The 26,163-nt window shown below is 37.1% G+C and overlaps 1 protein-coding gene across 1 annotated transcript in view; it reads right to left on the bottom strand.

Annotated features, from left to right (window-relative positions):
* LOC116175379 (fibronectin type III domain-containing protein 5) overlaps nt 1-26,163 on the bottom strand; it is a 207,444-nt gene that overhangs the window by 127,432 nt on the left and 53,849 nt on the right. The window contains exon 3 of the mRNA XM_031493459.1: nt 6,187-6,229. The gene's annotated coding sequence lies outside the window, so the exon portion shown is untranslated. The remainder of the gene's footprint in view (nt 1-6,186; nt 6,230-26,163) is intronic.

Below are 26,163 nucleotides of genomic sequence, written 5' to 3'. Positions count from 1 at the left end.
ATTCGGAAACTTAGCCTGATGGTTTCAAGCTCCTTTAGGCCAATTTCTGTTCGTGTATAGGAGTGTCTAATTCCCCATACGTCCGTACAGGTAATTTATCATAATAACTTAGCTAATGGAATCTATTACTAATTTATTACCCAACTTTGTATTTTAATAAACTTGCATTTCACGGAGGGTTGTGTCAAACAATTAACTGGGTCGAATGTGTATCGGTAAAATTAATTATGGGACCCAGTTGCTTTAATACCAAAATTCTTCTAAACTAATTAAGTTGAGGTTTTAGGAAAAGAAAAACCACTAAAAAGGAAGGTATACTTATGAATCAAACTTGTTTGCGTTGACCGAACTTCAATGATTTGAAACTTAAAAGAAGTTTTACTGAATTTCGGCTCTTAAAATCCACTTAACATTTACCTTTTGTGTATGTTTTGAACTTTCAAAACTCTCGAATTCGGTTGTGTGGTTACATATATGAATTATATATGTGAGGTGGCATCAGGTCGATCCTCCTCCACAATTTTACTTTAACCTTTTGCTTCTTCGCTCAAAAGTTGCGTGGTTATAATCTTTAAGGCGGTATGGCGCAACATTTTCTGACATTTCTTTTTACTAGAAATTGTATAAGCAATAAATGATATACATTTTCTTATACAGTTTGCGAGTATGACTGTATTCTGTTTGGACGCTATACACGTTTCTTGTATTAAACATGGAATAAAATCTGCTCTATGATAGAGTGAAACACGTGTGTGTGTGTGTGTGTGTGAGAGAGAGAGAGAGAGAGAGTGTGTGTGTGTGTGTGTGTCAATAATAGATAGCCACGTAGTTGCCAAACTTCTAGCGTCAAATTTATCTACACTCGATAAATATGTTTTGACAATGTGGTGATGATGATGTATTGTTTAGGATAGGGACCGTTTCTAGATATAGAAGCTGCTACAGACTTTAGCATTGATGGGCCAATCATAAGATGAATCCGCACCATGGTCGGATATCCTCAGTAGGGAAGACGAACATGAGCTACTCGGTCACCAGAGCATGTTCCCCAGGTGGAGTGTTGTTTCTACTGCTGTGGTGCTCGACGAGCTCTTCCACACCTTGCATGAGGCCGGAGCGCGTACGCAGGAATACGCGGACGATCTCGCGATCGTCTTAACTGGAAAGATTCCAAACACACTGAAAGAGCTCATGAAGAGGGCTCTTGCAGAAGTGGATGATTGGGGCAGTATTCATGGCCTTTCCGAAAACCAGGAAAAGACCGAGGGCGTTTCATTAACCAATAGAAGGAGAGCGGCTGTTGATGGGCTCACTCTTTGAGGGCGTCAAATGAGTGTGACCATGTTGAGAGTCATCATAAACGCTGACCTGGAAAGGGCCCAATGAGCGAACAAGCCAAAAGGCTACCACACCAACTTTGACCTTGGAGGCACTTCTGGGACTAGAGCCTTTGAGGCGCGGAAGACTCCCATAAACGATTGGAGCTTGTATTGGAGCGATTGGGCACGGATGGATCTGGGAAGAAACTCTTAGATCCAATTCTTTCCTCGCAAGAAGGGATGATGGTCCGGAATGTCACACTAGACCAAAAAGCTATAAAGTCACTCTCCAGGACGAGTTGTGTAACAAGCTCGCGTTGTGGCCATTTAAATTAATTTCCTTTTATTCCTAATGAAAAGGAAATTTCTTTGGTACATTATACAAATTCATATTGTATCGTTAGCAATGGTATTTTTAGAATGGAATGTAGGATAAGGCGTGTTAGGCACAAAAGTGTAGCTTAAATGAGTTCACGGAGAATAGATTGCTATTCGTCGTCTGGTTTTGGTAGACTAAACGTGTTTACCGAGTCAAATTTGTTATTTAAAGCGATAAAGCGACCTACGTCATATTTGAATTGATTGCGACTATTTCGAAGAGGATAATCGATACAATCGACGCGATTTGATGGGATACGTGAAATTGATCACTGGAATAAGGGAACGGGGTGGTACATCGCACTAAATATATGGCACTGCTTTATATTTTTTAATAATTTCCGTTTGGTGAAAATTACTGGTGTATTTAATAAGTAGAGGATTGTAGGAATTTGTGTGATTTTAATGGTTAATTATAACAAACTATAGGAGTCCCGGCGAATTTCGTATCGCCTTTGGCAAATCCCGATTTTTTCCGCATCCCATTATCGATAAAGACCCGCTCCCTGTAAATCCCTTTTTTCGCGTTTCTGGTAAAATCCGGTTGTTTCCGTTTCCTTTGTAATTTCGGTAAGTGTTTTACTACTTCAGAGACCTTTGCAGGCGTACGTCCAACCATTCACCAAAGGGATGAATGGTTGAGCCAGGCATAATGCACATACATTCCATTTTGCCACTTGCATGTTAGTAAGGGAGGTATTGCATTGGGGTAAAAAATGACACATATTTGTTTACGGAAACACACGTTTTGAAGAATCCAGGAATTCGAATCAAACAAACTGTTGATGATGTCAGTCTGTCTGTACTCTTATTTTTGGTTAAACGACTGAACCGATTGGAATCAAATTTGGTACATAAAAGGAAGAACTGGGTTTTTGAACAAAATCGCGCATGTGCAGGTGTGATATATGTGTAACCCACAGAAAATTTTTATGACAGTTATTGCTTTTATTGCCGAACATGTGGTCTGTCAGTGTGACACCTTGATCAGAGACAGACATCAGCTCCTTGGCGACAGTTGTCTGGAGCCGGGGATGGTGTAAACAGGGTCCAATCCTTTATTGAGAGGCACGGGTTCTGAACCTAGTTGCGAAGGAAGGGGGTTACGCTCGATGGGCATTTGTTGTGGCTAAATTCTGGCTGGTCGGGCTCCTCTTGTACACTGAGTCTGAATAGAACACGCAATTTCTGGACCGAGTTCTGCTTCTACATGTAGAAATACATGTAGTCCTTTGTCTTAAATGTTGGGTGCACTTTTTACTTTTAAAGGGTTCTAAAAACTATAGCTACTACATGTTTCATTACATGTTACGTGACGTTATTAAGCCACCAGGTACGATCATGCTATTTTGGTTTAAAAAACTCGCTTTTTCCGCACAAGAGTTATTAACAATTTATACTTGTTTTTAATGTCATAGTACAGTTTTTAAGTTTGTAAATGTACTTTTATCTTATAAACAATACTATATACAACAATGTCCGTGTCATAAAATCGCAAACACTCTAAATTTTAAGTGGAGCGTTGCCCCGCTTTGGCACCAGCGGAAAATTTTATGTCTTGGTCACGCAAGGGTTAATCAGCGGCCGCTAATAAAGCGGCAGTCTATGGGAGATGCGAAAGATGTCCCTTCCCCTTTCGAGTGACTTAATACCTATATTATACTACGTTTATTACATTAACCCAGTATATTTCAATTTAGTAGAGAAAGAAATTAACATAACCTTTTACAGCTGTCACTTAAACGATCACATTGTTCAGTTTTACCAACTTAAACCAGCATAACCTCAGATTTCGACGAAATGAAGGGTTAATTAAGATTTTCACAACATTTCTTCTAGCCATTTTTATTAATTTCATGATCCTACCCTAGAAATCTTGAATGGCACAAGAAAATGAAAAAGCATGATGGAGTACCTCTCCATCTAATGCAGGTAGACTATTTGATGTAGTAATAAACTGCACTCATATAGATAACGAGCGATAAGATCATATCAGATGGACCAGTATTTACCAAAATTTAATCAGGTAGTCCCTTTACCATTGCCTACCTGCTAGTGTTGGAAAATTCGAAAGCGTTCGTGAGTTATCATGTACAGAGGCAAACGGACGGACGGACAGAAAGTCCAAAATCATGAACTCACCTATTGTCGCTGGATATTAATTGGCATCTTAATATTGACGTATACGTGGACTGTGGTCAATGAATGCAGTATAGTTACTAAGGTAACTTCTGGAGAGAACGCGCAAAGAAGAAATGTTCCAAAACCCACCCGTGGATGTCACCACGTACGACAACTGTAAATGATGAGTAACGGGCAAATATAGACTGTCACCTAAAGTCTGTAGAGAGCCTGAGATCTTGATGGAACAGACAGACGACAGACAGACAGGCAGACAGGCGACGGAAAATCGAGTGTTACAACTTAGTTTTTAAGCTAAACATATGAATTCTTTTTCAATCTTGTTATTAGATAGCATATTCTCCTATTTCATACGATACGCAGTAGCAAATGTGCTTAATATGCATTTGGTAAACCCTAAAATCTAAAAGCGGTTTATGATATTTCGCATTTCATGTTTTTTTATATACATTTTTTAGAACTATTGAGGAGCTTTTGCTTTTCTCGAGGCTTTTCTCTCTAAAAAAGTTCACTTTTACGGATACATACTACTCATATTTTCAAAGTTGGCTATTAGCATTGACTAATTATATTAGTATTAGTCAATGCTATTAGTACATTTTCTACGATTTATGGAGATCTCTAGAACTTCATGGATGGCGATAATGAAAGGCTACCCTAACTGAATGTCGTGTAATGACAAATTTAGTATAATACTTGAGTGTTCTAAAATAATGCAATACAACAAACTAACATACAATCTTGCGCAGTTTACGGCAAACAATATCCATTATCATTATGAAACCTATAATGTAAAATCAAAAGAATTTTCCACCTTATTGTCTATATTCAATTGTGGTTGCAAGCCGATCGTAAAACCATCATCTGGCAGCTTGACAAACTTTTCAGCGAAATAACCGCAATCAGATTTGAACAAAAACCAGGTGTCAAATTCTTGACAGAATAGCTTCCTAGCTGAAACCAAAAATTGCCAACATATGTACGCACTTACAGACGGGAAAAATTTATTCTTTAAAAGTTGCTTAAAATGATCTAAAACGTCAACATTTGATGAAATTTCGCATTGTACCTAGTTCCATAAATAAGAAAGTTGCATTTATACGCATGCGCAACACGATTTTGTTTGCTTTTATTAGAGGGACCTACCATCCAATTTTCGTTAAAATTGCTCCATAAATAAGAAAGTTGGATGTTGCACATGCGCAACTCGATTTTTTGCGCATGCATTTTGTTTTCTTTTATTATGAGGACCTACCATCCAAATTTCGTTTTAATTGTTCCATAAATAAGAAAATTGCATTTCTGCGCATGCGCAACACGATTTTTGCGCATGAATTTTGTTTGCTTTTATTAAAGGGACTTACCATAGAAAATTCGTTTAAATTGCTTCAGAAACAAGATCGTTGCGTTTTGCACATATGCAACACAATTTTTTGACTTTGACAATTTTTTTCTCCGTTTTTTGATAATATAACCCGGCCCAATTTTTTGTAGGTTGTACACAGGAAAATAAGGTCTTCCAAATAATAGAATCAAATTTTAGGTTGCTATTTGAAAAAAAAAGTTCGATGCCGTTACGGCGCTCCAAAATTTTTTTTCAAAAATCCGGCCCGTTATTTTTCTGTTCGGTATGCCCAAAACATATATACAAAATTTCAACAAAATCCGTCGAGCCGTTTTCTCAGAAAATTGCCAACAAACGTACGTACGTACATACAGACGGAAAAAATTTTTATTCTTTAAAAGTTGCTTAAAATGGTCTAAAACGTCCACATTTGATGAAATTTTGAAATGTTCAAAAAACGGCTATCGCAATAGCTACCTAGCACATGCTAGGAAGCTAAAAATTTTCTCGTAAATGTTCGCTGTAAAATAAAAACCATAAACTGAAAGAAATAGGTGAAACCTATGAAATGGCAGTGTAAACTAACGGAAATCGACAGCCTTCATATTAATTTCATAAACCGAAGTCTAACTACAATGCAGATACAGTTTCTATTATTTTGTTGCTCATTTCGAACTGTTCAATGCGTTCCATTTAAACATCAACACTTTTCAATAGAGCTTTCAGGTTCTATTTGATGCACTCTATAGCATGACGTCATTGTTTTAGACAGATTGTAATGAAGGAAGTTTCATTTATATGGAACTTTCTAAAGGTGCACGTAACAGGATTCAGGAAAGCTTTATATATTAATTAACTAACAATCTTACGGAAGCTAAAAAGAGTATTTTTAAGCTTAGAGCTTTAAGTTTACGCTTGAGATGATTTATAATAATATTTATCGATTTTCTGCCTCCTGTTACATGTAGGTATATTGTACAATATGACTTGAAAGATGCTTACCTAGGGTTTTAAAGTTGTGAGATTCTCCATGCTTCTAATTGTTCTGTAACAAGGAGATTAAAACAAAATTAGTAAGTGGGTTATGTTGTATAAAGCACGCAGTATAAATTGTAAACGTAAGCACCAGAAGTGGATTCGCTACGGGTATCTACACAACTGTAACCAAATTGGGTGTACATAATATATTGACAATATGCAGGACAGTTTCACACTATTGATTTAATGCGCAATTTAGCTTATTATCACTTAATCCTAACCTCAATTTTGTAGTAAATCGCTTCTATCTAAAGTGCAAACCTATTTTTTTAGATACCCATTATCGACAACTCCAATCTACCCCGCTTATTTTGTCACTAAATGGGTATACCTAATCATCCAACGGAAATAAGGCAAAGAATCGTTCACAGACAAATTAAAGTGAGTGAAACAAATTATATACTACCTACAGTGAAAAATAAAGAGAGGCGTAGAAACTGACTGTCAAATTTTGAAGCAGTATCGTGGTCCATGCACTATAAGGGAGACGGAAGGCTTTGGCACCGCCGCAACCTCCACGAGTAATAGTTATTTGTACAACTAAATAAGAAAGCGGAGTTTTTTTAAGTTACTTTCCAAGTTTTATACATAATTTATTCTGAAACTACAATCAAAATGAAAAATCATCGTATGCAATAAATGAAGTTTGACACAACAATCTGGATAGGGGCATGTGTCAATTATAAATGTCATTATAAGATTAACGCAGCCATTGTTTTTTACTTTCCTCACCATTCTTACAGACGAAAGTAGTTGTTTCTAAAGTAGTTTCAGAAAAAATCTTTTTAATTGGAATTGGGAAATCCGTACGGACACCCCTGCTTGGGTTTATAGTAGGAGTAGTGTGGGACAACCGCCCACTAAGAAGTATTACTTCAGATTTGATGGCCCGGTTTTCGCACACCAAAGTACTACCGCCTTTAAGATGGATCCAAGATCTTACAACATATAACCCACTGATTTTCTCCATGTGCCTCCAATTATATTTTATGCACCAAGATTTCTCCCACTGTCTGTTCCAGATTGAACCTCCAACTTGCCACCCTTATGTACATCATTCCTACTTACAGGCAGACCAGGGGAGGATTGAACTCAGTTTTTGGGGATGTGAAAGTGGAATTCGAGTACATCTAGAGAAAAGGCTCTTTTTAAAATCCTTTTACTCCTCTTGAGATTGTGAATTTCACTAAAGTAGCGTTTCTGTTTGCATGCCTATCAAAAACTCCATGACTTTCAGCAAATGCTTCAATTATATTTTGCAAAATGTAATCCGCGATCAGTAATTAAAGAAAGCATTCGCGTCCTCAATACTCTACAGGCCCAAAATGACTCGAACAAAATACTGCTCGTTGAGTTTGCACTTATTCTCGCATTAGTGCCCGATTTCCAACTGACAACATGTTATGCGCGAGTTTCTCCAAAGAATAAGGATGAACTACATCATCCAGTTAATACACCAATCATGTTAAAGTAGAAGTAATCTACCCGTTGGCAAGTTATAAATTATTTAACCCCACAGAAATGTACACAACTACACATTTTGTTAAATATGGCATCATCTCAGTTGGTGAATTTAGAATTATAAGCGGTTGTTGAACACGATAATAGCGGATGTGGAAATTTGAATGTGGTGTACGTGTTGTGTTAGCGTAAATTGCCATTTTGCGTGTAATGAGCAATTAGTATCGAATTTTCTTGTCATTGGTGAATATATCCTACTTAATTGATTCACCGAATCCATTCAATTTGTACTACAACAACTCGGAACATCAATTTTACTTCAATTTGTTTATAAATCGCACAGTTATAAATTACTGAAGTACTTGTTTTTATTTTAGTTTTGTGTCTTTCTGTAGACAGGAAACAGACTTTTTTCCAGCAGATAAAGTAATTATCGTAAATATTTCGTTTGAAATGTGGGAGAGTGAATTTTTATGGCGGTATTACCTTTTTTCAGAGAATAGGTTGGAAACATTTGTTCTAAAAGTAACTTTATTGTGTAAGTAAAGGAGAAGTTTATTTAGAATTAGACGCTACAGAACAAACTTCAACAATGAGGTTTCCTTCTGCTACATACATATACAACCCAACTCTCGAAACTTTTACGTAATTTAATGCTGCTGCCCTCTCACTTCGAAATAAACCGTTTGGAACTGTTTTATATTTTGTTTATTTTACATAAGTTGCCACTGTATCACAGAACTTGCATTTGGATAAAACAGTTTTTATGTATCTTTATATAATAAATAACTATACGGACTGTTGGCTTCTTAGTAGCGTTACCAAGTAAAGAACTACAAGTATAAATTGTGAACAAATCTTGTGATGATAAATCGTATTTTTTAAACCGACACAGCTTAGTAAATAATTGGGCTGTAAGGTTGTCGCACGTTATATTTATCGATGTTTAGTTTCGTGGCAGATGATTAATGGAGAGTGAGCTTTTTATATATAAACGTTTAAAGGTACGCCTGGTTCACCTTCAAAATCTGCGGTACAATTAACCTCTTAGATAATAGGTAGGTAAATTTTATGTCAACAAAGAAGAGGGGTTACTTTTGATTTCTTTTAGGGTTTAAGTTCAATTTCAGGTTCAAGTTTAAGTCTCGGATACGTTTTACGTTACGTACTAATTCTTGCTCGACTTACGGACAAGTTTTGTCACTTTGTGTTAATTTCACCTATACCTGCGGGTGCCGATGCCCTTGGCTTACTTCCCCATGTACTGATAACAAGCGGCCATTTTGCTGAGGAATATGTCACCGGATCATGCAGGTGATATAATATCAAGGACCGATCCTCCTAAATTTTCAATAACGAATGGAGCGCGGGAGACTTACTTTGGTGGAGATGCGGAGGGGACATTCGTGCGTAACCGTGAATTTTTTCCCGCCCGCAAATAGCGACAGTTGCTGGCAGTCGGCGGTCGGCCTACGTGTGTAGATGTGTGGAGAGAAGTCTGATTTCAGTTTTCGTAAAATGACAAAAAAAACTGGAGCAGCGATATTGCTTCAATCTTGGCGATACCCAAATAAAAACCATTCGCACGATTCAACAAACTTTTGGAGACGATGCCTTAAAAGTACTTCAGGGCTAGAGAAGTGGTACAACCGCTTCAAAGATGGCCTCACATCATGTGGACAGAGAACCACGTTCAGAGAGACCCTCAACAAGCCGAAATCACAATGGCATTGGCCAAGTGCGAACTGTATTGCAGGATCGTATTATCCAAAAAGGGCGGAAACAAAGGGAGAAGCATTTTCTGACATAATAGGCATGAAAATGAGGGTTTCATGAAAATTATTTGTTAGGTTTTATTTTCGTGTAAAAGAGGCATCTGTGTTTAAAGTAAATGGGGTTCGATAAGAAAATAGTTGATAACATTTTATTTAAGGGATGCGGCAAGTGTTTTATTAAAGTAAGAAAATTTGCATCTTTAAAGCGAAAGTGGGAATGAATCCCATGATAACGCCGAGGATAACGCTATGTTATCACTGTTTTGAATTTGCGGTTTTTCTTGGTTCTGTAATAGTTTTTAAAGAAATCTAAATCAATGGTGAAAGCAGGTCAAATATCTCAATTAAAGCTATAATTTTCCGATAAAATTTTTCCGAGGGCAAATGAAACTACAGCAACTTTGTAAGTTTTTGGTTCTGTTAATATATAATAATATTCCTCCGCAGATTAATAGTTAGATAATATGTAATTAGTATGAAAGGCTTTTATACCCATTACTCATTTTTCTGATTTAAAATTCTGTGTATCCATTCAATCGCATCAAAGGGTAAATTACGACAGGGGGTGGAAATCGATTTAGTCGCATTTCGTGTAAGACAACGCAATAAAAATAAGTCGGAATCCAAATAAATGAACACGTCAAAGTAAATAATGGGCAAAAGTAAATTTGAGTTTGAATCACGTAGAGATTGTGAAATTTGTGAGATGTATCTAACTTTTGTGTCAGCTGCAGGGCTGTGACGCATGGGTAGGTACTTTGTTTTGTTGAATTTCCCACTTTCATGGTATGATCGATACAAATACATAATGAAATATGGTTCAATTACATTCCAACTTGCTCTGTTTGTATAAAGTACATAATGCGAGTAGGTTTTAAGTGCGGGTCGATAATATGAATTTGTTGCTTTGACTAGAAAATGAACACACACAGGTTATCAAAGTGCAGCAATTACACCTTCGGGTGGATATTATGTAAACCTGAAAAATAGGATTTATGCAAATGGAAAATAATTGAATTCACGTTTGAAATTTCATATTTGCACAATCTGCAATCGTGTAATTAAAATTGATTTGGGTAATTGAACATAATTATAATATATAGACGCACACTTCAGTTTCATGAATTTCGAATCGGATTCTGAAGAGCTTTACCGTAGATAGCAAGCTGAATGCTTACAGAAGATGCCGTTTTGATTCACGACTGTCGAGAATACTTGACATTTGGTTGGAACCATTGAATAAAAACACTATAAGAAGCCTAACCCCGTGGAAATAAAGCGCGACAGAGTTTGAACTGAGAATATAATGGGAACACTGTCAATAGAGTCGATTCTTGAACTGAGAAGAATGAGAGTTTGCTTTCCTCCTATTTACCGCAAAGAGAGTTCGGTGGTCACAACCAATGCGGGTGCAAGGGGATTTGTGAGATTTGTCGCGCTTTCTTCCATAAGCGTTAGGCTTCTTATAGTGTTTTTATTCAATGGTTGGAACCAACAGTTAACCATCCAGCGACGTGACAACCCCAACGTAGAACTTTGCCACTACTATACGTAACGTAACTTTCACTCAAATATCAGACCAGCCCACATTTTTCCTTAGCAGCTGGCTTTAGAGATGAGAGACAGGACCAGATTTTTTTATGTAGATAATCACTCTTAACATGACAGATGAAGAGTATAAAGTTGTACGTTTCCCTCATCGAACATTTTTCCAAATAATTAACTAATAATTTATCTTAAATGTAAATCCCTATCCTTTGCTTTATTCCAAAATAGCTCCCTTAAACTAATTCTAATCTTGCCTGATTTTATTCTCATCAGATCATTCCTTATGTATTGCTTTGCGCAATAGCGTGCGGTCACCACCCACAAAACACTTGTCCAGCTAGCTCAAATATAATACATCATTTTTATGCTCTCTCCTCGTACACCTCCGACATTCGGTACAAAGCAAAATCCCAATTACTCGAAATTAAGAATTTAAGAGACTCAAGCCTCGATCAGCTTAAGAAAATTCCAAAGAAATCCGTTACATAAACCTCTGGAGATAAATCTAGGGGCACAAATAGGAAAAAATCCGTACATGAGAACTCTATCTGGATCGTACCATGGATTTAAATAAACGCACAATTAGTTGTTTGACAATGATTCTCAAACACAATAAATGATCAAGAAAAACCTTAAGTAAAGAGGGGCACAAGCCCATTACACTCATTCCACACGCAGGTGGTTGACACAAATAAACAAAGAAAGAAACTTAATATTACTTTTTAAACAATAACCCGTTAATCTGGTCGTAACAACGTCGTGCGATTTACCGACGCACTTAGCACCGATACAAAAACACTCGCTGAAAGTTTCAGGAAACTCTCAAATTGGCTTAATGAACACCATTAATTTTCAATGCAATGGATGTTCAAAAAAGGAAACACTTTCACTTTTATTAAACAAGACAATCTTCTAACAAGGTCTGGTAATGTACAACAAACTGCTTTTTCAAACCGACGTAACTTGTTCCGGAAACGGACTTTAACTTAATTGCATTTGCACAGGGCACAATGGAACTTGTGTGCCTAAGTATATGACATAGGGATATGAGCCTTAAATCACTTGAAATAAAGAAACGGCGTTAGGTTAACGAAATAACTTAAACTTGTGGACATGAAGTGCTAAGACTGCCACACTATCATTGTGAATTAAGTGCAATTGAATTTATATGAATATATTTGGAAGCATATTATGATATATGCATCGAAAAAGACACCAGAAAGATTAAAACATGTTTTCAGTGTGGAAGTACATGCAGTTCCAATGTGACAAAAAGTTGCACTTGTCCTACAAAACAACACGGGAAAAAGCATCTTGAGCTGAATCGCAAGCTTTCTTGTTAAATTTGTCTATATTTTCTATCCAGCGTGAGAGTACAATGCGTAACATTTACTTGACTGACATGGAAGCATTTTGGAATGGTTCCAGATTGAAGTTACAGAAATTGTAAGCTTCATGCAAGGGTTAATCCTTGCTACGTGTACTAAGTGCATGATCCTTGAGTGTTTAAGTTCTTTAATTAAAAATGTGTTTTCAAAAGTGTACTTACGTACTTCAATGTTTACAGGAAAGAAATTCAAAGGTGCTACGATCAAATATGTAACAATTACTATTTTATTTAGAAAAGTAGTAAAAACAAGTCAGTTCAGATCTTTATGGAATTTAATGCGAAGCTAAAGCTTTCACTTCATTGTAGTTTACAATAGAGAGGATGCTAGTTGGAAACCAACGGGTCGTAATAACCTATCACCTTTAAAGTAAACAAGAGTTCATCTAAGTTCATACGATAGTGGCGGCGTCAAAATTATGTTAGTCTCCTGGCCTAAAACCTCCCAAATAGCAAAACAGGGCAATTGTGGACTGAGGTTATCCAACCCCGTTGATTAATCTACGGCGCAAACCTCAACAATTATGTAATTATTTTACGCCGTAAAATTAATGTGATGCTGTGGTTATCGATTTGCCATTATCAACTACGCGGGGCGAACAATATGTTGAGCAGGTTATTCGTGCAGAATTTTATAAGGTTTTTCCTTCGAAATGACCCATTATGTTGATTTAATAGAGGCATACGATGATGCAAATTTCGGAGCTTTCCTGTAAGATTAAAATGGAGTTTTAGAGGTATGTTGAGATTTGATGCCTCAATAATATTAGAACTAAAAAGTGCGAGATCTTGTGAAGGTGTAAATCAAACCCACTTTGTAACGGGCATACAAAAATGAGATTAAATCGTACAACTGGGGCCAATTTCAGAAGTGCCGGTGGACATAATTGAAATGGAGTAATTGAAAAACTTCGGTTTAGGGTGCGAATTAAGATCAAGTGCACTTACAAAATTTGAAATGATGTAGATAGAATAATATAATTTGCTGGGCACGACGTACGCTTCGATGCTCAACATCTGTGAGAATATGAAAAAGTTTAAAATTGGACGCAAACTTTCGCGATAAAATGCATAATAGAGATATTGAGTGCGCGATTCACAAGTCACAAGCAGTTACGTGCTCTACTATATTTCAACAGGAACGCAAAAAATCAATGACTCAGTAAAACGTCTACTTTGAAGCTAAAATTGCTAGCGTTAACGAATGACATCAGGTCAGGACTAGTGTGAAATTATGTAATGAAATATACCACCACTCGAATAGATTCAACTGTCCCCACCCAGTGTGCTCATTCGCGATGTGAACGGCTTGTCAGTTAAGTTAGCGAATATGAAGAATAACATTGGAAATGTTTATGGTTTCGTATGGTATGTAGGTAGAAATTTGTTTACACATTTATTCGTCACTAAACATGACTTAAAAAGGTCAAAACTTTACAACAAGAACTTCACTTTAACAATTTTTAAAATTATATTTTACAAACAATCACTGGGTTTACCCACTCTAACATGAAACTCAAAATTTACTGTGTTCGTAAACACACGTGACTAAATGATTTTTAAATAACTACAAGAACTACAAGAATCTCAAATGAAACAAGTATTTCTACGTAAACAATACGTTTGCAATTGTTCCCTTAGCAGCACATTAACGTTCATCACATCTGTATATCTTTATACTGAAACAGTACTAATATAATGCCTAACAACAATTTTAAAAAATAACCAATTTTGCAAGAAAAATACATCTGCAAATTTTATACAATTTAAACTTCTTATCAAATTAAATAAAGCAACCAATCTTACTTGTCCATCTGGCCTACATTGACTAACAAAAACGACACGTCTGCTGCGTGATCAGTCTCAAAAACATAAAAAAAATTACACTTTCACAGCTCTGTTTTTAAAGAAAAGGACGTCCTGAATATTACTGAACTAATGGATCTTCTAGTACAACTTTTCCTGAAGTTTAAGCTTTGTAGGTCTGCTATTCTCAAATCGCATTTTCTTTTCTGGTTGTCATTTTGGTAACCGGATACACAATTGGCCTTTTCGGTCAAGTTCTGCAGGCTACTGGTCTAAAATGTGTTACTTCTATTTATATTACAGTTAACCAGTTGGGAGGAGGAGCCCCAGGCCACCTACCCATGAAGGGTAGCCTTACCTAGCCTCTCATATCCAACGAAACCGCAGTCAAAGAAACCCATACACCATCCATCCGCCGACCTTAACTAGCAAGAGCTGTCATGCACTTCCTTGTACTTAATTCCTCATTCATAGCGTTTGTCATATTCTTGCGCCAGTGCAGTGGGAATATTTTTCACCTTGGTCCAATGAGACTCTCTCTTTAAACACGTCGGCAAAGCGGAAGCGTCTTAATTCTAATACTGTAATTGCGTACATTATTTTTACTAGTGACTTTCGTAATTGACCTTTTTCTTTGTGTTCAGTGCTTGGTGGTATTTCCTTTTTAGACATCCAATATCTGACGGTTGAGTCGACTATTGTTTACATCTTTCTTATTATTGGCATTCTTTGAGCCAATTGAAAGCAACATAATGATTCAAATTGTGTGTGCAAAAAAAAGAGCAAGAAACTACTCGTAGCGAGTCCCAATCCTGTATTTTCGCGACAAACAGTATTTTGATATAATACCTCGAAATGAGATTCGAATTCAATTGTTATGTAACTAATACAAGTCTCGAAGGAAATCAACATGACCTTAATCAAATTCAGTATAATGTTGTTATCGAAATTTTTTCCGAATCCAATTGTAATACAACTTTGAAGATATCGGAAACCGCGTACAGTCAATATTGCGAACAATGAATTAGAGAAATCGTCTCCTGTCGAATTTTCTGCATCTACAAGTTCTTCTTGTCTATGTTAAACTTATATATTGGATAACTGAACATTATTAGTACAGTTTGTTGCCACTGTGAAATAATTTAATCGAAATTATAACACCAGACCCTAGTCTATTTTCCCACCCCATTACATTATTACTCACAATTTCTCCCGATATGTAAAAATTTCCCAAGAAATCTGTTCGATTTGTTTTTTGCGTGTATGAACTCCGTCCGTTGAGGGATTTAGATAGGTATCAGTTTTCCGTCCGTCCGTCCGTACGTCAGTCTGTGGACACGAGAACTCACTAACGGTTTCGAATTTTCCAATTCTGTTTTTAGCAATAGGTAGACAATGGTCAAGGGGCTAATTGATTAGAAATTTTGGTTAATATTCGTCAACCGGAAGTGACTTTGTCGCTCGTTGTCTATATTGGTGCAGTTTATTGATTAAGATATTTTAAGGAAGTTATAACTGCACTACTTCTATTAAAGTTGATATCCTATGAAATAGATTTGCGCATGTGTAGAACGAAGAATTATACGCATTCCCGAAAATCAGTGAATATTCTTCACTGTCTCACTCTTAATGTTCGCCGTCGGAAGATCCCCCTGCCCATAAGCTTCTCGCCTAGGAGATTCGTCCCCGTCCTGAAGATTCGGAAGCTTCGCCCTCGCAAGATTCGCCATAAAAAAATTCGGGTCTAGAAGATTCGTCCTCGGAATAGTCACCGTGCCGATTTGAGCCCAAGAAAACCCACCCCGGAGTATTCTCTCTAGAAAAACCTCAAAAAATCTGCCGGCAGTATCTTCGCCATATCGTTTTACTTCCGAAAAGTAACGTCACGACCATCGATGCTACGCCAAGGTGAATAATGTGATATATGTTGGAGAAGGGAGTGTTACACGCATTTTGAGCACACGCAACTAAATTACCTTTAGTTAAGGTCAGGCACAGGAGATATGGGTCGGGGTGATCGAGGCGTTCTCTTTCTACCACTAGTCAACCAAGCAAAAGTAAATAAATAAACCGGATGGTGCCACTTGGTATTATAGAAAATTAAAAAGAAAGAGAATCGTCACAAATAGAAGGTGAAATATACGAGTCTTACTCAAAATCAAAGGTTATCCTCTTTTATCTTTATACATTTACAAACAGGGATCAATTCGTAGCCAGGAAATAATTATCGAAATTTAATAACGGAATTAAAATTGTTTAAATGTTTTCACAAAAAATATGTTAAAAAATTCGGATGTATCGATAACCAAAGATGCATTCAAACGATAAGGTCACGGAGGGCGACGAAATTTAAATATTATTTTTGCATCCTGGCCGCGGCCGTCTGAATTCAGAAGAGCACTGTTTGCCAATAATTTGCATTTAGATAAAACCCAAAACAAAAGAGAGGGAGTGATAACGCGGCGTAGTCCAGTAAAAGTAGACATTGACCCAGAAATTTGAAAAAACAAGCTGAAAATTGGCATACATGGTGAAGATGGTGCTAGAATTAAATCCTGAAAAGTCCCAAAAGATCCCGGTTGGGGAACGGACGCCATTTTGAAAAAACTACCCCGAAATTTGATTTTCCGATTTTTGAGCATAACAAATGAACGCATGGTCCAAATTTCGTCGTCAAGGTGTCAAAATGGTTATTTTGACGTTTGTTTTGAGTGAAATAAATATTCCGTATGATACGATGCCCTTGCAAATGTGACCTTTTTCAAAAAACCACCCGCATCATGGGTTTCTCTCTTTTCCGGCTATTGTTAAATAAAGCTTCGGATAATTAGTATTGATGTTTCTAATCGTTCTTCTTGACGTTCTCTATCTGAATGTCAAAATTTCTGTTAAAAAAACCTTCAGAGTTCAGAACAAGATTGAGAGTACTAACTAAATGAACACTATTCGGCGTCAAAATCATCAATCCATGCACAGGTTTTAAACTGGAAACATTCCGAGACCGAACGACAACACAATGACGAAAATCTATACTATGAGTAAAAATCAGACACCGATCTACTCTTACAAAAGTAACCGTTACACCTGAACGCACGGTATCGAAACGTGGTATAAATTTGGGTGTTTCGTTACTAAGAAACCGTAGCTTCCAGATTTATTTATTTCTTTTAGGAATTGGAAACAGAAGGTGATTTAACTTCTAGCGCCCTTTTAGCTACCGATGAGGAAACCATTACATAAATGAACACTTTCTAAGATAACCGTTCCTTTTGCTATTTAGGTAGTAAGGTTACACAAGATAATCGTTGCAAGGAAGATATAAAATCCAGGATAGCGCAGACTAAAAAAGCATTGGCATAAAAGTGGGACCTGCTAAGATCCGAGATAAATATAGGAATTAGGAAAAGATTGCTAAAAACGTACAAATGGAGTGTAGGTCATACAGGTGCGAAACCTGGACGATAGGCAGGCAAAAGTAGGATAGAAAGAGGATTAGCTGGATGGATAGGTTAACAAACGAAGTAGTCTTGGGGCTAGTACAGGAAATAGGGAAATATGGAAAACCGTAGCGAGAAGACGAGATAGAATGATAGCGAACGTGCTAAGACACGGAGGAATAGCGCTACTAGCTATAGAAGGTAGGGACGAGGGCAACAGAGAGATAGGACCACAGAGACTTAAATACATAAACCAAATAGTTAGGGACGTAGGCAAGGGTAGTTATGTAGAACTGAAAAGATTAGCGCAGGATAGGAAAAGGTGGAGGACTGCGTCCAACCAATCCTAGGATTGCGCAAACAAAACAACAACAAATGCCGAAAACGTGAAAAATCCAGGTTGGGGATGATTTTCCTAAAAAAACTCAAATTTACAAGGGCTTCTTTATGTGCGGAATTATGTTTTTACTCCAACTACACATTAAAACAAACATTTTGACACCTTAGCAACGAGAATCAGACCATTGGTTCATTGGTTTTGCTCAAAACTCGAGAAATCAAGTTTAGGGGTAGTTTTTTTAAGATAGCGTCCGTTCCCCAACCGGGATCTTTTGGGACTTTTCGTTCTGGCGTCTGGCACTATCCTGAACATGTCTGCCAATTTTCAGCTTGTTCAAATTTCCGGGTTTGGCCCTTATTTTGTCTAATTTTACTGGACTAGCGTATAAAGTGCGAGAAAAATCTAACGTTTGTCACGTGAGCAATTCAAATACTGAAATCGGGATAAACCCTTCACGAAAAGCCATAATTCAATTTACGCTAGATAGCAAAAAAAATTTGATCGAGAGGAGCTGTCGGTATACAAATCGGTAATATACAGAGTGTTTGTTAAACATGCGGCAAAAATTAAAGAGGCCATTCCTTGGCCTATTCTAAGCATAAGTTATCATTTGATGATTTTCATAAAAGTGCTTTGTTGCAAAAATACAAAGCCAAAAAGTAGGACTTGCTATTTTAGCAACGTTTCCACTAAAAATTACATGTATCATTTCGGTTATAAGAAATCATTCAACGTACAGTCGCCTAGATTGTGATGAATTGCCCTGAGCAAGTCCATAAATAACTTGCACGTCAGCCACCTCGGCATTCGTATAGTGAGCCATGATAGAGAACGGAAGAAATTGCATGCCAGATAGCCAAACGTCAAAATGACAAAAATAAAAAGCAAAAAAACAAATAACACCAAAAGGAATCGCGTAGTATTGCTAAGAAAACCAGTCCAAGGTTAAGATAACGGTAGATCCGGTTTTCTAGGTAAATAATAATTGCTATATATGTCAGGGGTAACGTATTACGTGATGTCTTCGTTATAAGATGGCCGTCAAGTAATTTTGCAAAGGGTGACGCAATTCAAAGTCTGCGTAGATCGGTATTTTACAGTAGAACGTCGACGCAGATAGCAATATTCAGGTAGATAACCACGAAGTAGCAGAAATAAACAAGTAAATAAAAGCAGTAAGCGTCTTAACTGGTAGAAAAATCCACAAAAAGCGTTCCAATGAAGTAGAAATATCAGCAAGCTACACGAAGGAGCTTCACCAAAGTACAATATACACCAAGACATCCCTTAAAAAGGGTCTATGACGAAAGTTGTCACAGCAACACTTAATGGTGGCGTGTTCTTTCTACAAGTAGCAACGCTCTAAGCAAGGAATTAACCTTGTACGTGTACGGGTACAACATGTAGGCAAGCGTTTGGAAGAGTAGGGATTGGCGAATTTGTGTGACCTCCAGGGGTAGAAGGAAAACTACAAGATAACATCGATAATACTGATCTCATTACAACGAACTTGTACGACAAATATACAGATGTAGTATAAAAGCTAGTGGCACATTTTCTTAACAGTTTTATTATTGATATTTGGTAGTGGTGCGTTTTATTTATGAACATTAGTTTTTAAATTACTTTCGTTGGTTTGCCGAACCGACTATCCTCTTCGTACGTATTGCCAATGGAAGCTGCTTCTTGTATTTACCATGACTGTATGTAGAAAAAAATAATGATCAAAGTCCTCGTGTGAGATCGAAGGGACTTCAGCGCATTTTTGTGTGGCAGATCAGTGTTTTATTAGCCAATATTGACTCCACCATCAATAAGATCTTGCCGAAAGCTACCACGTTCACTTTGTCGGTACCATTTTCTCACTTACCGTGCACTCGCAATTCGCGTTTGAAGTTTCGACTCCACCATCAGTAAAATCTCGTCGGGGGTTACCACATTCCCTTTGTCGATACACAGTTCCGACGTCCCGTTCATTCGTAATTCACATTTTGGTAGATTTCGCTAAAATCCCGGCATAAAATCGTATTCAACTTTTGGGTACTTCACATAGCTCGACCTTCTATTAGTGACACGAGAAAGAGAGACCGCGATTCGCGCTGTAAGAAACTTTTGGGCGCCCAAAGTCGACTACCCCTCGAAGCGCGCCGCGCAAAAGGTGGTTTATTTCGCCCCTAGGAAAAAAAAAACAAAATTCCGCCACGCAGGAGTTGTGCGCGTTGACAAGATCTTCCCGACGACACCAATTTGAAAACAATCGGAGAAAAACTGTAGAAGAAGATAGATAAAAACTGAAAAATCTCCAGGTTAGTATAATACGCTCGGGGATGGCGTCCAGATGTCGTCGACTCCAAATCTTGTAGCCCCATCCCTAACGTTCTTAATTACACGGCCCCGATAGTTACATGTACACTCCTTGTCTTTTTACAAGCGTTTTTCTACGGGCGCGCATTTACTGCCAGCCAGCCAGCCAGCCAGCCAGCCAAAGTGAGATTAAAAGCTACTTTTTACAAAAAAAATTTTTTGCAAACATGCGCTAAAAAACGCGCACGTAGGTACGGAGTTCGAACCCACGACGTCGCGTCGCGTTAAAAGTCGTCGATCTAGTGATGTGCGCCAATCGGACGGAAGTGATAGACTTCTTTTATGCTATTATAAACAATAATTCCCTATTACGTGTAATTAAATGGCTTCTTAAAGTCTATATACCGCAAAAATCGTCTTCCATAGTTATTTACCATTTCAGTACATTCATATAAATAAAATAAAGCAAGGTTTATTAATAATAAAACTGTTTGAATTTTCAAAATCTTCGACCACCGCGAAATTGCTGCCAGACATTATTCCCACATTTTTCTGTATCATAGAGTATATTTTCTGAAAATCTGTAAAATCAGTATTACGGCATGAGTTTTTGGATCTAAGAACACAGTAAATACGTGTAATAACTGAATATCGTTGTTTCATTAACTTGCTTACACACACAAAATTGTATGCACGAAACCATAAACACATACATCAATAAGGTCCCTTCCACGATACACGTGGTCCCTTCTCATTTGAGGGCGCTAATTTAGCGCACGCGACTGGCACACTTCGTGTATTTAACAAATTACACAATTACGGGAATTTTTTCCACGAACTTGTTTATTTGACCCTTTATTAGCTATACTAAATAATGGTATAATATTTAGTCAGGAGGTAATATCAGAATACCGGTCAAGGTTTTCCTACTAAATATAATATATGAAAATGTGCGGTGTTTTCCAAGCAACGTCTGTAATACTGAGGCGTTTTTACATGGTTTTGCATGGGGTAAAAACGACCCCCCCCCCCCGTTTTGTGACGGTAATATGCGTTTTGAAGCACCAGGAATCCAAATCTTGACGATGTCGATCGGTCTGTCCGTCTGCCTGTCTGTATAACTATCATTTCCAGCCAGGTTTTCAGCTAAACAGCTCAAATAAAACTGATTGGAACCAAAATTAGTACACATATTATTAGACATAAAAGGGCAGAATCGTACAAAGCGCAGGTGCGGTATCTGTGCATATCCAGTTTGAGAAAGAACGTAAAGCTACGAAGGATTTTAAATGTAACGAATGTGCTTACGCTGTTACGCAACTAATAATAAATTAAATTTGAGAGCAATTGTTTAATTGTGAACGAATCAGTTTTTTCATTTTCTAATATTAGCTGCCTCACTCAACATTTTCCATCGTGTATTATCTTCCAGCGGGGTGAGGAAATAACGTATATAGATAAATAAATATTGTTGTTTTATTTACCTTCTCTTACGCCTCCGTAATATCCTAACACCGCAAACTCCCACGAAGCGAGCCATGCGACTTAACGTGTCAGGAGTATCATTCTGCTTATTTTGTACTAAAGATTGTCAATTTGAGAACTTCATTCTCGTTAGGCACGCTTAAATTCACTAATGCAGCTTATTGGGTTACTGAACATTTTCCTTGGACAATTAGCTATTTCAATTTCCAATCGAAAGCTCTGACAAAGAGGTATATTATCGTAAATTCTGTGTTCGTACTGCTGCCGATGAGCTTCCCTCTTTACTTTATTTGAATTAAATAGACAATATACATTTTGTATTTCGAACAAGTAATCAAATTAGAGCAAACTGTTCAAATGGAAAATAGCTTTATTTGCGAAGGTAAAATACCCAAAGATGTCGTAACTTTAACGGCAACGATCATAAAAGTTTCGAACCGTAACTTGAAAGTATGAACTAGTTAAGCGGAGAGTAGTTAAGATAAACACTAATGGCCCTAAAGGTGCTGAGTCGTATTACTATTAAGGTAAACTAAAATGACAAAAAATAACTTGGCTCATACCAGATAAGGTTCCGTAACATAGCGCTTGTTCCTTTATTGAGTTGGGACGTCTTAATACATAAGCTTTCAGAATACTGTTGAGATTTCGAAAACTTCTGTAACTTCGTTAAGTACTCAGTTTGTACTAATATCGCTTCCTGTCTATTTCTTATTGCTTGTGTTGTAGCGAGATAGGAAACTTGTGCAATATTGACATGCTTTCTATAAGCGCCTTAGTTTTCCGTTTGTAACGGTGGCCCAAATCGTATTAATCTTAATATGAACAACAATGAAACTGCGAAATGTGTTTATCTATCTGTGTTTCCCTCCCTTTATATGTTCATCTATAAATACAGAAATGAGGTGAACAAAATGATGTTGTCTGAAACCAGCCCCATTCAGATAGGTGGTAGTACGGTGCCGTTGCCTTGTTGTGCAGTGCGGGTCGGTGATGTCATGTTGACATTTGCATTCACAATCACCGCAAAATTGGCACGCTTACACAAGTATGAACAACCAACAACAACGGGAGCAGCAAATTAGCTTTGACAGATCGCCACGACAAATATGTTGCGCTTCCATTGGTGCTTGCAAACGGTAGTGCAGAAAGTTTGAGGTTTACAATATATTTTCGGCACGCGGGTGCAAGTCGTCTGCATTCCGCACGTCATTGTGAATGGTCATGAGTATGCATATTTCAAACTTTTATACAAAGGCACCACACCGCAACAGCACTGCACTACCATCAATCTGAATGGGGCTTAAATCAATTAAAATTTAAAAAATTAAAAATTAAACAGTAGGTAATGGTCATGCTGAATACTCAAAGTATATTCCCTATCCCGTGGACACGTTTTCATCTAAACTATCCTCGATCAGAAATACGGCTAATTTATACAAAAATACAATCACTTTATAGCTAACAAAATTGAACTTTATTGGAATGTTCTCGCTTTACCCGACCAATTAAATTCAAAGGAAATAATAATAAGCCAAAACTTTTCTGAAATAGGCCCAAACACAGGAATCCTATATTTTACAATGCGACTCCAAATTATGCAATTTAAAAAAATGATCCCGACAATTATTGACTGCAAAAAGACCCGATCGTTATTTTTATACAAATCAAAAAATCACGTTACATTAATTATAGCGCTTTTGGACTTGATAGTATTCCTGTAATACAAATAGATATAGAACTGCCAGAAGGGATGGCGCCTTGAAGTCGGAAAATACATAATGGAAACTGGATTTACGTAATACTAATTTTTTCTTAAGTTGATTTTACGATAAACGCTCCTTGTGTAATTGTTAGACATTGAAACCTCTACTTTTACTATCTGCAGTTTAATTTCTTAAACACACACGTAACGTTCTGGTGGTCCCAAAACGAATCCCCTACTCCGGACTTAACTACCTAACGCCACTAAATGGCCTAATTAGTTAAATCGGTCATCCTTAATTTGCAGCTAATCTGATTTGTTTTTCCCAACAAATTACGCGAACGTTGGAGGCGTTGGAGCCATCAATCAAACCGACGGCCGCTTTCACAACTGCAACCTAGCGATTGTCATTAAACTACATGATTTCATTCTGCGTCATCTTGGTTGAGCTGTTGTGGTCCCGTAAAACACATTAAGATCGTAATTCCGAACGTATTACACAAACCCATTTTAAGATTGTTGCATGCTCATTTGGAAAAAGACAATATCAATTTTTGTTTTGTCGCTCGGCATGTACTGTATGTTTTGTACGGGAGTAAAATCATTTCACCCGCCACGCGTTGCGCTTCTAGTAATGCCCTGCAAACCGTTTTGTCACCGACGGTCTGGAGGGCATAGTAGTAGGTGTAGTGTTACTTTTTGTGCCAGATACGTTCATAGTACGGTTATGATAAGGTACGATGTAGTGGGTAGATACCTTTAAGCGTATGTAATAGCTTCGGAATGAATAAAATGAGTTTAAGATTTGGTTTTTTGAAGTAACTATTTCTTATTAATTATACGTATTACCTTGTTGTATATATAATAACGAGTTGTTTTTTCGATTTCCAAAGGTCGGCGATGCGGGTTCGAACCCAGGCCAAATCAAAGTTTTTGATCTAAATTAATTAAATTCACTGTCCTCCCTCGACCTGTGAAGCATCTCTCATACTCTATTGCAGACTTACGTAGGTAAATGATGCTCCTTATATTAAGTGAATCGATCATTTTATCTTTACAGCCGTTAAAGTTTATATGTTTGAAGCAATTTAAACGTAACTGTAATGGCTACAGGCGTAATTTAATTATAGGGTTTTCGCTATAAAAAGCGTTGCACGTCATCAACAGAAGAAAATGGCATGCCAATTTAAATCAAGATTTGGCGGATTTATATTCATTATTATTTAGTTACTTTTTGGGAGAATAAGTTGGCAGATTCGGAATTTTTTTTACAATGTTGTCAAACGTTATTGGTGACATTTGACACTTTGGTTCGGTTTTTGCGTGTGAAAGTTTTCGGTTATTCTTGTGGTTGTTGTTATTATTCATCTTCGCTCTTAGTGCTCTTTTCAGAACAAAATTGCTGTTTGTGTACATTCTACCGTTATTTGCATTTGTACTCGCCACAATGCCGAAACGTTTGAACAGTAAAGCGAAGGAACTCCTTGCCTCTTTAATTCAATATTTTGAACAGGAACGAGATAATGGGGGTTCATTATTACCATTAGATTAGGTTCAGTTCGAGAGGTAAGAATGGTTTCAATTACCTACTTCTGACTACTTCTAATTGTGATTACCTTTAGTGCGTTGCGGCAGCATTACATTTAAACATTTCTACGGTCAGCAGAATTTCCCAAGCTGTTAAACAAAACGAAGCTCAGATCTCGTATTTGCATCTAAAAGTACTGGCGATTACCATGGAGAAATGAATCGTGAAAACTTTTTACATTGGTTTGAAAAACAATTATCAGTAAATTTAGAAGAACCAAGTGTTATCGTATTGGACAATGCTTCTTACCACAACACCTTATTGACATAAAATCCAAACAACTCGTGGAGAAAAGCATATTTTCAAGATTGGTTACACAATAAACTTAAACTTGTAGAAGGAAGCACTTGCGATTGTAACCTCAGAAATGTGGAAAAATTCAATTAACCACACCGAAAAGATAATAAAGGAATGGTATGAACGCGAAAAACAATTGGATATTGCAAAAATGGCCCCAATCATTATAAACTGGGTGAAAATGATAGTTGAGTGATGACGATTAACTGGACAATAAATAAAACTGCAATTACCTAAGTCACGAGAACTGTGTATTAAAATTTATTTTCTTTTATGTTAACAAAATGGAATGTTACGTAGTCTGAAAAGTATCTTTCGCCTTTTTACGATCATATCAGCTTATGTTGATTATCATTTTATGTAGTTCAATAAAATTTCTTGTGTTTTTGTCTCGGTTGAACTTACTAGTCTCAAATTCCACTACGGCAAGAGTTGGCCAAATAACGTAAAATCAGTCAAGATTTCAAGCAAGCATTAACTTGATATTTATTTGCTGATGGCCTATGCAATGGTTTATAACTTCCGAAACATTTACATAATGCCGCAATGCCCACATTCCTCATCTTTCTGCTCACAACGGCAGCGATACGTTATAAACAAAATGCTAATAGTACTACACTTAGTGGACTGCACTTTCCTTGAACCCGTCACAGCACAGTAGGAATGGGTTTTATTGATGCACAGTAGGTTGGTTTCACACAGAGAGCCCAAAAAATGATCTCTGAATTTTCTAGTTCCTCTGGAATCTGGATGTTAGAAACATAACCTAAAAGTGTTTCCTTAATAAAAGATTAATATATCAGCATAC

The sequence above is a fragment of the Photinus pyralis genome, unplaced genomic scaffold (assembly GCF_008802855.1).
Source record: "Photinus pyralis isolate 1611_PpyrPB1 unplaced genomic scaffold, Ppyr1.3 Ppyr1.4_LG7, whole genome shotgun sequence".
Lineage (NCBI taxonomy): Eukaryota > Metazoa > Arthropoda > Insecta > Coleoptera > Lampyridae > Photinus > Photinus pyralis.
This window is presented reverse-complemented; position numbering and strand designations above follow the sequence as displayed.